This window comes from Vidua chalybeata, chromosome 5 (assembly GCF_026979565.1).
Source record: "Vidua chalybeata isolate OUT-0048 chromosome 5, bVidCha1 merged haplotype, whole genome shotgun sequence".
NCBI lineage: Eukaryota > Metazoa > Chordata > Aves > Passeriformes > Viduidae > Vidua > Vidua chalybeata.
This window is the reverse complement of record NC_071534.1, coordinates 18497161-18511108: the sequence shown is the minus strand read 5'-3', so window position 1 is coordinate 18511108 and position 13948 is coordinate 18497161. Positions and strand designations below refer to the sequence as shown.

Here is a 13948-nt window from a genome sequence, read left to right as displayed (position 1 = left end):
TTCCTCTTTCGAGGGAGGAGCCTGACCTATACTACATATCAAAGGCCAAGGACTTGACATGGCCAAGCGAAGAATTTGCCCTAGAAACTGAGTGGATGCAAGGCTGTGCTGGATGTATCCTTCTGGTGTTACATGCCCTTAACAGAGTGGAGGATATTTGGCATTTTTTCCCTGTTGGGATATCAGCTAGCAGCAGCCAGTGTTTGTTACACTGCCTTCTTTTCAGGGAGCTTGAATGTTCTCTTGGGTGGGTGGGGAGTGAGTTTATAAATGTACTAACTCTGCACATTATATTACTAGTTCCCTTTGGGAAATGTTGCAGCTATTAGTGATCTGAAATATGACAACTGCTTACTCAGCCTTCTTCCTGTTGTGTGTTGAAGATCTGCTGATCTTGGGACTTCAGATAAATTGGTACTCATTTTTGCTCCTGCTGGCTACACCAGATCCACAGAAGATCAGAAAGGATCTGTCTCCACTTGGGTCTGTAGCACTCCGTAGCAGCAATGGAATGCGGTGGTTGAGAAATGTGCAAGAGCTGCATCTGCCAAGCGCCTTGGGGCTTTCTGCTTGCTCTTGGCTGTGGTTGTTGGCTGGACATGACCATTGAGAAAATTGACATGTTTCTTCAGTGTCTTAGGCTTCTGAGGAAATGGAGAGCAAACTGACAATGAGAGTAAAGCCAGAAGCTGATGGTATAGCTATGATAGACTTGTGCTTAAGTGGGTGAGGTGTCCCTAAGAAAGAATTGCAAAATAGTAATTATGGGACTAGCCTTCCTCCCATAAGGAAAGGAGAAGAGGTGAAAGAGGCTGGCTTGGGAGGTGGAGTGGAAAGTTACTGGCAGTATTCCAGATGTTGCAAGAGGTGAATTCACATACCTTATCCCTCTGTCTGTCACTGATCACAATTTCTATGATCAAAACTGGTTCCTGTATGCTTTATTCCCGAAATATGCTTCCCGCTTGCAAGAGCAGGCCCAGCACCCGCCCCACCCCCGGGTGAAGGCTGGAGTAGCAAGGCTTTGAGCCAGATCCATGTGCGTGTTCCACGGCGGCAGTGAGGCGGCAGCAGGGCTCCCCTGCCCCAGGCTTGGTGCTGTGGCCCCAGGCTTGGTGCTGTGGCCTTGTGCCTGTGCCTCGGTGCTGCTCAACCTACCTGTGCTGGAAAAGGACGTGCGTGGCTTCCAAGCAGCTGCTGCTTCAGCCTTCGTTGTCTGCTGGTGCATTTATTTTGTCATGATGATTGCTAATTTGTTCCTAGAGCTTTATAGGGTGTAAAATGTAAAATACATCATGTGAGGAGAAGTAATCTCATCTCTTAAGTTCGCATACTGCCTCAGTCCATCAAGCCATGGTTGCTCCGGTGTTCTGTTTCTGCACGCTGTTTGCAGCCAGGGATAAACTGGGATAAATCTTTATCCTGAAGGAAAGGCTGGCTTCATCAAGTCCTAAGACGGCAGTCGTACTGCAGGGCCGATCCCGTGGTGTGACACGGTCTGGGGGCGCGGGCAGGGAGCGCCCGCCCTCCCCTCACGGCCCCGCGGCGCCGCAAATGGCGGCCGAGCCGCGCCGTCCCGTGGCGCCGCGAGGTGGCGCTGCCGCAGCGCGCACCGCCCCGTCCGGGCCCCGCCCGCCCCAGGGCCCGGCGGTCGCCGGGGCTCCCGGCACAGCCGGGCCGGCAGCGCTCGGTTGGAGCTCAGCGGGGTAAGGAGCAGCCTCAGCTTCCTGCTACGGTACCTGCCGGGCTCCGACAGCTTTCCGCAGTCCTTCGAGCTGACTCCCCGCAGCCCTCACGGAGGCTCTCGCGTCAGGGCCGGTGTGCCCTGCAGCCCCAGCACCGAGTTGGGACAATGGGCAGGCAAAAATAGCGGGTGGCAAAGGCTGAGGGTCTTGTCGTGACAGTATGGGCTCCGTGATGCGCTGAAACATAGGGCTGAGGCTTTGGACTCTTTTGGGCCTGCCTGAGTCAAGACACTTCGGGACTACCCAGGGAATGTCCTGACTGACTAAAGGCAACCTCTCCCTTCCCGTTGCCAAGGTCCACAGAAACCTAAGGATGCGAGCAGCAGCTGGAGTGAGTGGGAGAGAGCAAAAGTGTTCCCCAAGCTCCTGCAACAGGGGAAATGCAGCCAAGGAGTCCCAGAAGGGCATTCCCTGCCATCATGAACGACACCTCAAGCTCCCCAGGTTGCCACAGCACACCAGGCCTGAGGGAAATGCTTCCCTAGCCCTACAGCTGGCTTTGTCCTGAGCCTGTGAGTGAGGCAAAGCGGGACTAAGAGTAGCAGGAGTCACCCTATTCTCTTCCCTGCCTCACCCCATCCCCGTGGCTACTGTGGCCAGAGAGGTTACAGAAACGAAGTAAATTAATTTCCTAAAAACCCAGAAGGAAAAGAGGTGACCTCTTTCTCGCCTCTTTAAAGATCTGGGATGACCCTGAAGCACAACATTAATGGTATGTAACCAGCTTACAGAGGATGCAATACACTGCGGTTTCAGCTCTGTACCAATCCCTCTGGGGACCAGTTTGGGGACATGATTGCAAGGTTCATTTCAGAGCTGTGTATGGCTTATTCTGGGCTCCCTCCTCTTCTACCATGCAGTGACTACCAGCCTGCTGAGTCTCTTACCAAATTAGGCTTCTTCTGCCCACCTTCCAGCCTGACAGGCTGTCACAGAAGTTTATACCATGGCTGGCTAGGAACTTCTTTCTAATTTTAATTCTAAATGTATTTATGATCCAGATGAGCTTCTAAGAGAACAAATTAGACATTTGTCCTAGCATATCTTTTTGATACATGGATACCGTCCCCTCTCAAATTCTCCTGTTTTAGATTAAACAAGCTCCACACTCAAAATGGCCACTCACAAGCCTGCTCTGTACCTCCTACAGGCCAACTCCGTCTTTCCTGAGGAGGGGTGTCTAAAGCAGCATCTGCAATGCCAAGTGAAGAGGTACCTCACACTTGCTGGTCTCTCCAGACAGTTCTTTGATGGGCAAATCCTTGAACTGAGTCTTTATTCAGAGCCAAATTGGCGGCACATGGGCAGCGTCCACCCTCTGCATACCTTCTTCCAATGCTCCGACTTGAGGGATGTCTTGTTTACAGCATTCTGGGGCAAAACACTGCTGGTTTTGACAACTCTCCCTGTGACTGTGAGAGCCCCTTTCTTAGACAGCTCCTCACCCACCTTGCCTCTTCCCTACTGGTCCCTGTGCCAACAACACTCAGTGGGAGATGGGACAATTATGCAGGCCCTTGCTCCAGACCATCTGTCTCTTGCCCTCACTCTGAGGGACAGGGTGGTGCTGGGGTATCATGTTTCTGCAGTAGAAGGTAGGTTTTCTGCCGTCTAGATCCCTTCTGCTCTTCTCCAAGGAACTGTGATAACCCTGTGGCTCAAGGAGAAGGGAATGACCTTTCTAAAGTTACAGAGAGAGGCTGGGGGAAAGAAAGAAACACTGCTGGTCCTTGCCGACAAGCAGGGCTCTGAGAGGTGAAGGAGAGAATGTCGGGGCACTGTTGATGGCCAAGGAGGGCTGGAAGAGGACACCAGCCCTGTGCTGAGGTGCTGCATGTACCTCTGGCAGTACAAAGAACTGCTCAGGACCTGTTCAGCAGAACCCAGCAGGACCAGTTGCCCCCATGGGCTGGCCATCCACACAGCCTGGCTGAGGCTGTGGGGAAAAGAGCTGGAGAAGGAGGGCAGGGGAAGGTTTAAAAATAGTTCCCCTCTCATTTTTGCAGCTGTCATTCTTGGTGCACAAGCCAGCCCGAGGCCTTCCAGCTCCCATCCACATTACGCCTTACATAATGGGAGACACGCGGGCATCGCTTCAGGCCGGGAACAGGCATCAGGCTGGGAACAGGCAGGGACGTGACATTTACGCTACCCTGCCAAAGCCGATGAGCAGCTCCAGGGTGTCCAGGCCCTGAAAACAGCCTGTGGGTTGGGGAAGGCAGCATGTGTGGCTGTCAAGGGCAACCCAGCCACAGCCACAGTCTGGAGAGGAGGCGAGGGAGAGCAGGATGCAACCCAAGATGAAGGCTGGCCTCCGTATTGGCTGCTAGCAGAAAGCTGGTCCAGCCTGCCAAGCCACTGTGGTGCTTCTGGAGGAAACAGCTGTGAGAAAGGGTTGGCAGCTGTGAGGAGGTCTGTGGGAAACACCACAGTAGGTCCTGAGGGGTGACTGTTTTCCAGAGGGGAAGATGTGGCCTCAGGCAGCAGACAAGGAAGGAGGGGTGCAGAGATGGCAGAGAGAAGCAGAGAAAAGGATTGTAGAGAAGCTTTCCAGGGAGGGGAGCTGGAAAAGAAGCACAGGAGGTGTGGGAGGATAGGTCTGGGGAGGAGGAAAGGGACAGGCAATGAAGGATGGGACAGTGCTGAGGGGAGCTGGTGTGAGAAGGGGGCTGAGGGGATGGGGAGAGTTTTGAGAAGGAGGCAGGGTGGGAAGGGCAGTTCTGGAACTGTTGGGGATTGGGGAAATGGAGGATGATTGAAGTGCTAGAGGGAAAGATGAGGGTCCACCAGAACTGCCTATCCTCTTCTGCCACCTCGGTGCTACAGGACAAATGTTGCAAAGGGCAAAAGAGCATTCCACGTCCCTCCATGTCAGCCATGCTAGGCTCAGGCGTTGCTCCCGCATGTTTTTTCCCTACCCCCATCAAGTCTCCTCAGCTTGGAAAACTGCTAGCTCAGGGAAATTCCAGAGACAAGGGGCTGCGCATGTGGCAGCAGGTCAGGAGGACAGAGCTGGGCAGCGCTGGGGAGGCCACTGCTCTACACCTGCGAGCTTCAGCTTCCCAGCCTATCTCATTTAGAAACCCTCCCACCTTCTGGCCAGGAACTGAGCCATATGTCTGCTCACTGTAGGAACCTCTCTTCTTTCAAAGATCACCGGCTTTCATGCTTTATATGCCAGCAGCCAGACTGCCTTGGGTAAGGCATGAGTCACTGTAGTGTGGTTATTTAAAGTGTGTCTCCTTATCACGTGCCTGTGCTGTGCAGGCTGAGAAGGAACGCGCTGCTGGACCCCAGAGTTTGCATGTGGAGGGCCAACCACTGAAAGACAGGTTGAGACTGGGCTAGCTTCTCCCAGAGCTAAGGGAAACCTTGACATTTCTCAGCAGCCCCTGTCAGTGGGAAGAACAATGCGGCCCGTCCTGGGCTATTTCCACATCCACAAAACAACCATACTTCACACGGGGAGGTGACTGTGTTGCCTGGGGACTCGGCAGATCTGGGGCTGGTTTGGCAGCCATGCTGCACAGGAGGCATGACCTGGACCCACTAGGATGGTGCTGGGATGGTGCTTGGGTTCTCCTAAGGCTGGAACAGAAGATGGAGTCCAATCCTGAAATTTCAAGCATCTAAGGACTTCTAACAACTGTTGGGGAAATGGATGCCTTAGCTAGTAAATATTTATGGCATATTCTAACTCCTCACTGCTGTTTTCCATTAGGACTGACATCCCAGAGCAGTGAGTAAGTCCTACTCTTTGTCCTCCCTGGCTCTGCATCATTCAGCTGGACCTGCTGCAAGGCTGCTAGCCTGTAAATGAGTTGAGGTTCGTTCTCCCGCTGCATCCCACTGGCACCAACTGAGACCCTGGGCACACACTGTGCTTAGGCCGGGCCTTGCCATTGTGCCTCACTGAGAAGAGGTGGTAAGTAACAGTCAGCCTTGGCAGGAAGTTTGAGGAGCTGCTGCTGGCCAAGCTGAGGCAAAACTGGGCATTTATAACATATGGAAAAGGAGGTGTCTCTGGTGAGTGTGACATCCCTGTTTGCAGTCAGCACGAGGAGCTGAGAGAGCAGAGCAGACTTTTGCAGGGGCACCATGTGCAGGCCAGCTAGACAGAAGATCTCATCTGTGTTTCCTCACACAAGTGATTTTCTCTGGCCCAGAGCAGACTGCACCTCTGATCTCCCAGTCTGGGGCAGTAAAAGCTCAACGCTGTTGTCACTGGTTGCAGGGCACTGAGATGCTAGGATGTGTCCTCCTCTTTCTCTTCCTTTGGACCAGGCCCCTCGGGATCAAAACAGCCCTTTCCCAAAGGCTGGCTGCTTCTGCTGCCTCTTGTGCAGGCCTGGACCCACATTAGCCTTTCAGGGAAGGCCTTTTCCACAGAGGTGAAATGCCTTGTTGAGCCCATGCAAGATCACTTTTTCTCTCTTGTAACATATGTCATTTAGATTCACAGTGTCACAGAATGTATCAGGGAAGGTATTTGTGGTAATTGCTCACTAGGCATTTCCAGAAGAAGCCAAGCTCATCTCTTCCAAGACAGCAACAGCAGGAGAGAAATGTGCCAGGTATGGGAGCTGTTGTCCTCTTCATACCCAGGTCCTTCCTGCCTCCTTTCTCTGGCCTGTTGGAAGGCTGCTCTGTCTCTTTGTGTTACCCTTTGCTTTCCCCTCCCTCCATCTCATTTGCTTGGCTAGACTTCCCACTAATGATATTGTTACCCTAATCTTAAGGATGCCACTCTGAACTATGAGTTTGTTTGCAAGCTGATACCTTAGGCCTGCCTGGTATTAGGGCAGAAAAAACGATACTTGTTGGAGTTGTTGAAGTTTGCACCAACCACTTGGGAGCCAGCAGTGGAAGGCTCTGACCCGATGCCCAGTCTGGATGGTGGGTAGCCTGGAGCTGTGTTCAGGCAGGATGCTACCCTGATACCTTGACAACAATGTGTCCAATTAAGCCCTGTGGTATTTTTGTAATAGCAGAGCTGTGAATTGCAGCTTCCCAGCTAAATTGCACTTGAGTAATGCTCTCATGACTTGACTATCTCTGCAACATTTTAATTAGTCATTTCTGTCTTCCCTACCACGACATGGTATTAGTACAAAATTATTGTTATTAGTACAAAATGGCTGCCGTGATACCCACTGTCACACAGCTCTTTTCAAGATGGGGCTGTGTTTCAGCAGCAGTGGGTGTTTTTGGAGCCACTGGGGGAAAGAAGCATCAATATAACAAATGCAGACCCAAGAGCAGACTTTTTCACTCCTTTTCTTTGCAACCCACTGAGGGCCTGACACCCAAGGGCCGTAATACTCCCACAGAAGTCAGCTCTGATACTGAGTGGAGCAGATGTGGAAACAGGCCCTGGGGAAGGACAGCAAAGACAGGAGCTTGGGATGGAGAAGATTCAGATGATCCATGTATCCTGACTCCTCAAGCATAAGCAAGCAGAGCTGGATCTATACTCCTGCTTTATGCAGAGCTCTGAAAGGAGCAGTGTGTACTTGTAGGGTAACACAGCATGGTGATCATAAAAACCTGCCTCCCTTTTTGGCTCGAGCAATTAGCCCATACTCAATGTTTCCATTAGTAAGAGAACTGAATGATGGCATTAGGTAGTTTGACATAATCCTGTTTGCCTACAAAGAAGGTACAAACTCCTGCTTCTGTAAGCACAGCAGGAGTCAAACTGCATCAACAGCTTCTTTGGTCATAGCTCTAAGCCTCTTTTTAACCAGTTCTTCAACCTGCTTGGAGAAAGCTCCTCAAGCTCTTGCTGCATGCCAAGTTGCACATTCTTTACTGCACCGCCTGTACACTTCTAGACAGTTTCCTCCTCTCCTCTCCTCTCCTCTCCTCTCCTCTCCTCTCCTCTCCTCTCCTCTCCTCTCCTCTCCTCTCCTCTCCTCTCCTCTCCTCTCCTCTCCTCTCCTCTCCTCTCCTCTCCTCTCCTCTCCTCTCCTCTCCTCTCCTCTCCTCTCCTCTCCTCTCCTCTCCTCTCCTCTCCTCTCCTCTCCTCTCCTCTCCTCTCCTCTCCTCTCCTCAGCTTTGCTTTGGGATCAGTAATTCCCAAGTGCCTCAGGCCACTTGTGGGAGACACACAGTGCAGGAATTTCATAATACAGAGGTTCTTTCATCAGACAATGACATTTGTTCCCCTCTATCATCATGTTGCACCAACATGAGTGACATGTAAATGCCTTGTTGCCACTTTGCTTCTGATTAAACACCTTTGGGGTTTAATGAGTTTTCCTCCTGCTGTAAACCAGTGACCACAGCTATAGTCACTGCTGTAATCCCAAAATAATTTTGGACATCCTGGGAAGGGTGGCAGAGCCAAATGCAGCTGCAACATCCTTCAGAGATTGAAGATTGTTTTGGAGATTTCTGCAAAGCAAGAACACACCTTGCAAAACCCATCATCCCAGCTGGTCTGCAAAGACTGGTCTTAACAAGCTGGTTCAAATGTGCTCCCCTCATTCCTAGCCAGGCTTCTGCAATCCTCACATCTGCCACCTGCTCCATCATTAGCTCTTGGGCTGCAGCCAAAGACTGTGGCAACACCTGAGCTACTAATTGGGCTATTGCAGCAGTGGTAGCAGAGCAGGGACGCGGCTGCCGGCCAAGCCAACTGCTCCAGGATGGGTTGGTGTGCAGCCAGCGCTCCCACTGTGCAACGCAGCCACCAGCTCCCACAGCTACCTGCTGAGGCCGATGGTTTTGGAAATGCTGTTTCGCTACATCGAGGGCAACTGTTGCCAGACAGGCAAGGCATATGTGGGAAGTGGAGAAGACCAGGAAGAGCTGTAGAGGGGGGGAAAGGGGAATCAGCTGCTTGCAGGTGAATGGCACAAGGGGGATAGGTACAGCAGGAGTCAAAGGGAGAGACAGGGCTGCTCACTAATGGCAGAACTCTCCCTTACACCCTACTGCTGGCTGCTGTTTGCTCCTAGGATCAGGCCCCAGCATTTAGGGAAAATAATCCCTTGGAGCAAGGAAGATAGAGAGAGGTGAGGGAGAAGAGAAGGATAGGGCTTTGGAGAAGGATGCTTCCCAAGTTCCCCAGGTGGATGAGCTCCTATGTGGGGAATGTAGCACCCATAGTGGCATTAGCTGGTGTAATATCCAGAGGGCTGGGAAGCCTTTCCATACCCTTGGGGTCTTCCTATAGCCTTTGGCAGCATGTGCATATAACAGCAAACATTACAGGGGTGCAGTCACATCTGTTCACCTTCCTTTCTACTCCACCTGCTGAAAAGATCCACAAAGCAGAGCAGACACACTCATCTGTGGGCCAGTTTGAGTGTTTAACTCCCTGAGGTCAGACCTGCTTTGCTTGGCAAAGTGTGAAGAGGCCAGCATTCACCCAGCACGAGTAAACGCTTTGGCAGGGCAGGCTCCAGGAGTGAGGCACCCCTGGGTAAGAGGCTTCTAAATGTTTGCAGGGTGAAAAGCCACAGCCCTGCAGCCTGCTTTGCTGGTGCAAGAGCCTAGAAAGCCAGCCCCTGTCACCACAAAGATGAGTAAGATCCTGCCAAGTGCCAATTACCTCTAGGAGGAACAATTACCACTTCCCCCACCAGTATTTGCAGGTTAAGAGAGTGGTCTCACCAGGCACGGGAGCAAAGAAAAAGCTCCCTGTGCATTTGGCTGGCAGGGGAGCAGCACAGCCTGCAGTAGAGACTCCTTTCTGTCTGCAGACCTTTGCAGGGAGAAAGGATAACATTAAAGACGGTGAAATTAATGGGGGGGGGGGGGGGAGAGGAGGGGCTTGCTAATTGTACCTTCCACAACAGAGTTGTATCATAGAAAAACACTTGGGAAGGGTTTGTTGGGGGGGTTTTGTGAGGTCAGAGCCAGCTCCCTGTACTCAATTTTGTCAAGGTTAACAAACGTCACTGGATAAAATCATTGGGTTTTTATCATCCAGGCAAACACAGTGACACTCCTTCCCTTTGCCCTTTTACCTCCTGGCTGTGGAAGCCAAAAGGCACGTCCAGCCAATTGTGGGAAGCTTTGTCACACCAATGAGGTGACACAGTCTTCTCCAGTGTAGTGCTGTGGTCTGGCTTTTGTGGCTTCCTCTTGGGGCCCACCCCCAACAGCTCTTGCAGCCCTATGAGGGCAGAGCCTCTCTGGAGAAGATACTTGTGCAACTTTGTAGCACATTCCAGGTATGTTAAAAGAAGATATCTAGCTCAAACCAGTTCTGGACTATGAAGCTCTACTGGCCAGGCAAGGCAAGGTCAGCACACAGTTACTAACAGAGACCTCCACTTCCTAGTCACGCTTTGAAGACTGTTATTGTAGCCCTCACATGGCCTCATTCAACCAGTTCATTCCACTTTCCAGGAAAGCTCCATCACAGGTAGAGATCAATCACGTGCTGCTGGAGAATCCACAGGTCTTAGCAGTTACCCTGTGCCTTCAGTGAGTCAACAGTTCAGTCTAAGGCACCCCACAATACTGGAGTTAAGCTTGGATGAACTTGGGTCCTTTCATAGCATTTTAAGTTGCACACTGGGAAGCCTGGAGTAATTTCTTTAAAAATATACAGCAACAAAATCTTTTCAGCTGTGATGTCTGTGTCTTCACATGAAGCTGTGGTCAGTGGCTTTCTCCTTCAATAAATACTGGCCTCGTATGACTGATGGAGTACATGCTGGTTATATGCTGTATTGTTTCTGCTGGTGATGGAGCTCTTGTAGCCCCCACTGTCACCTCTATAACCACTGACTTTGGGAGGGTTTCTACTCAAGTTCTGTGACTGGTCAAAAAATTTACATAACAAGTATTTCCATGAAAGAAAATCTGATTTTTCAAAGAGCACTGTACCTTTGGAGAAGACATTAATTCCAAGATTAAAAATAAAGCCTTATCAAAATAAAATAATCTTTCTTAGCTGGCTTTGACTGGTTATTACTGGTTATTCTCAATGGTCAAGTCTCTCATTTGAAGAACCAAGTGATGTCTCTCTTGCATGGTTGATCTGTGGTGTGATTTATAATCCAGACAGTAAGAAATTTTTTTTGTTTATGTTTCTAAAAACCAGCAATTTGTGGTTCCCTGTGCTGATGTGTTAGCACTTAGACTGTGGGTTATAGCATCCAATGCCTTCTCCAACAGTGATGGCTTATACTGCTCTCCTCAGCAGTGCAGATCACCTTCAGCTCTGCCTTGGAGCATCACCACCTGTGTTCTTTCTGGTCTTGTTTTGTTAAATCCTATTCTGTCTGGATTTGTCAAGCCCTTTCCCTTCCTCAGTGGCAGCTGGCAGCAGCATGGCTGCAAGGGATAAGCTGTCCTTCCCCAGCATGTCTCCCTCCCATCCTTTTGCATCACCTCCTTTCCCACTCAGAGCAGCTCCTGGCGCTCGAGGATCAGTGTGAGGCAGCCGAAGAGACCAATGGTTGCCAGCCCAGTGCTCGTACTCCCTATGAGTGCAGTGAAGCCACAGCCTCCCCCAAGCCTTGGCATCTCCACATCTGTGCTGGACACAACAAAAGCACCGTGACTCATGGTCCCCCTTTAAGATCTGGCCAGGCCCCCAGAGGGGAAACACTGTGCCAGGACCAGCCCAGACTGAGAGTTGGAGGAGGATCATGTATGAGAGTTCAACAAGCAGGGAGCCAGGTGGGGATGAGGAAGCTCTGTTTGGCTGTGCTTGCAAGGAAGAAGGCCCATGCAGTTGCTGCCCATGTTGGGTCACCGGGAACATCACCTTTTCACCAGGTAGGGATGGGAAGAGGAGAGTTCCTGCCTTCCTTGCCTCCCCGTAACATTAGCACCTGTGTATAAACACCTCAGACGTCCCTGGGGTGCTGTCCTCCTTCCCTCTGCTCCTCAGTCCTTCCTTGGCTCATGTTTGTGGTCTTCCAGACATCACTGCTGCTCTTTTCCCTGTGCTCTCCACTGTGCTGCCAGTCTATCCCCACAAGGATGCCAACCCCACTTCTCCCCTGGCAGATTAGGTCTCTGTGGTTCCCCCCAATTTTTCTGTGTGCCCCTCAGTTGCCCAGTGCATTGTGCGAGCACTGCCACTTTGGATGTTGTGGGGGATGTCTGGAGCGTCCTCCCAGCTGTAGCTCAGCAGCCCAGCAATGCTGGGCACAGGCAGGGACAGAGGATGACCTTGGTAGATTTTGGAAAGGTGCCTGAGGCCTGCTGTGATGCCACTCATGCCTCTGAGGGAGCCTGCAGCAGCATGTGTTGACACTGAACCGCAGGAAGTTCAGGAAATGCAAGAATGCCTGTTGCTGAGGGAAGCTGGACTTGGCCCTTTCATGAATTTGCTGAGCTCTGCATGTGAGGCCTGTGAAAGAAGCATTTCCTGCTGCAGCAACATCACCCATTGCTCTCCCTACACCTTGCATGGGTCATTTCAGGTTCATTTTTGTCTGATGAAAGCCCCAGCTGCACCTTCTGCAAGCAGTTTCTGGCTGATTCACTTGAAGGAAAATTTGTCCTTGGTGGAAACACCCTGCCAAGTGGGAGGGACACATTCCCTCCTGAGGATCTGCTTCCTTCAGCAGTCAAACTGTGCCAGCAGTGTGAGGCCAACAAAAATAAGCACAAATGCCCCCCCACCAACTAGGACCCAGCAGCTGCAGAATAACATGGGGACTACTCTTGCCTTCTCAGCATTCGGTGAAGAGGGAGAAAGCTCCCCCCACACTTTCACCTGTACCATTCCCTGCCCCTTCTCAAGGCAAAGAGGCAAAATTTAATCCTCACACTCTTTTCCTACCTTGTTCCTGTGCCTTCTGAGGGCTTCTTAGAGAAGAAAAAAGAACACATTCCTTCCTGACATATGCATGTACCATGCTGGAGTCACTTTCGCTACTGGCAATGGCCACACACAAAATGTGCCCTTCACTAACCAGTACAACTCAAAAGCACGATGTGTGCCAGATGGGGCTTATCCTTTACTGAAGTGTCTTAGGGATGGAGGGCGAAAGGTTCATTCTTCACCAGCTTTATAAAAATATCAAGTTTCTGGAGATGACAACACAGGCAGCAGTGGAAGGACACTGGAAGAACAGCTCTGCAAGGCTGGGGGTAACATGCTCCCGGTTGTGTTTAACTTGGAGCCCTGCCACAAAAACTAAAGGAAAAAACGCAAGGTTTTGGAGGTGGCTAACCTTGGCCACAGCCTGCAGCTGGGCTGGTGCCTGTGCTCCAGTGGAGGACACACGTGGGGTGGAAAGACCTGTCTAGCCCTTTGCAACCGTGGCGTCAACCTTGCCCCTCAAACCCGCTGGGGTCATGGGCAGTGCTGCGGCTGCAGCCATGTGAGCATGGAGCAGGTGGCATTGGCAGGAAAACTCCTCAGGGATGCCAAGGACTCAGCGGGTCCTGGCCCCCCCACTAGTGGTGTTTTTCCACCTCTCGGTCCTGGCACGTCAGCAAGCACTGGGACACGGGGAGGCACCCGCTGTTGGCAGCGCCCATGCCATGTGTTATTCAATCCCAATAATCCCAAGTCTCCAGGAGGCTCTGGGGTAGCAGGAGATCCTCTCCTGTTGAACTAAACTCAAGCTATTTTGCTGAACCTGTATTTTAAACACAGTCCAGAGAATGGCTTTCATGCTTGTCTAAGGCTTTCCTCTGGGCACCAGCCCCTTCCTACTCACCAGCAGCCTAATTCAAGTCAGATACTGCTGCTGTTGCTGTCACAGACTGAAAAGCCCTAGGCTGAAGTGTGGCATTTTCTACCTGAGCTGTCTCTTCCTTTCAGGCAGAAGCCCGCCTTCTTGGTGACTCAAGTTGCAAGTTTCCTTCTTAATAATGGAGTCCCCTATGACGAGTGTCTAAACAATACCCCCACGCCCCTTGCGTCGGAGGTTTCAGGAGACAAGTCCCATCTTGTTGCCATGCCTTGCTGGAGCAAGCTGCTCGAGGACTGACTCGGTCACTGTCCAATTATCTGGCAAACACTCCCACACCCAGGCACTACCCCGCACTGGCCCAACACGGGGCTCCAGCAGCCCCCCTCTGAAGGCTGATGGAAGGCACATCCCTGCACACTGCACTATATGGGGTTCAACTCCCTACATGCCTCCTGCTCCCTGTGACAGCACAGTGACAAATACCTCAGGAGGAACAAGGCTATACTAAACCTCTTCCCTAATCCCTGCTCAGGCTGCGCAGCTATCATCTGTAAACCAACTCCAGGCCCTACCTGTGCCCAAAAA

The 13948-nt window shown here is 51.5% G+C and overlaps 1 long non-coding RNA gene across 1 annotated transcript; it reads left to right on the top strand.

Annotated features, from left to right (window-relative positions):
• The first annotated feature begins 9569 nt into the window (after positions 1-9569).
• On the top strand, positions 9570-10327 carry LOC128787812 (uncharacterized). Its single transcript, XR_008430862.1, has 2 exons — positions 9570-9999; positions 10107-10327. It is a non-coding gene; the product is annotated as an uncharacterized LOC128787812 (long non-coding RNA).
• The last annotated feature ends 3621 nt before the right edge of the window (positions 10328-13948 follow it).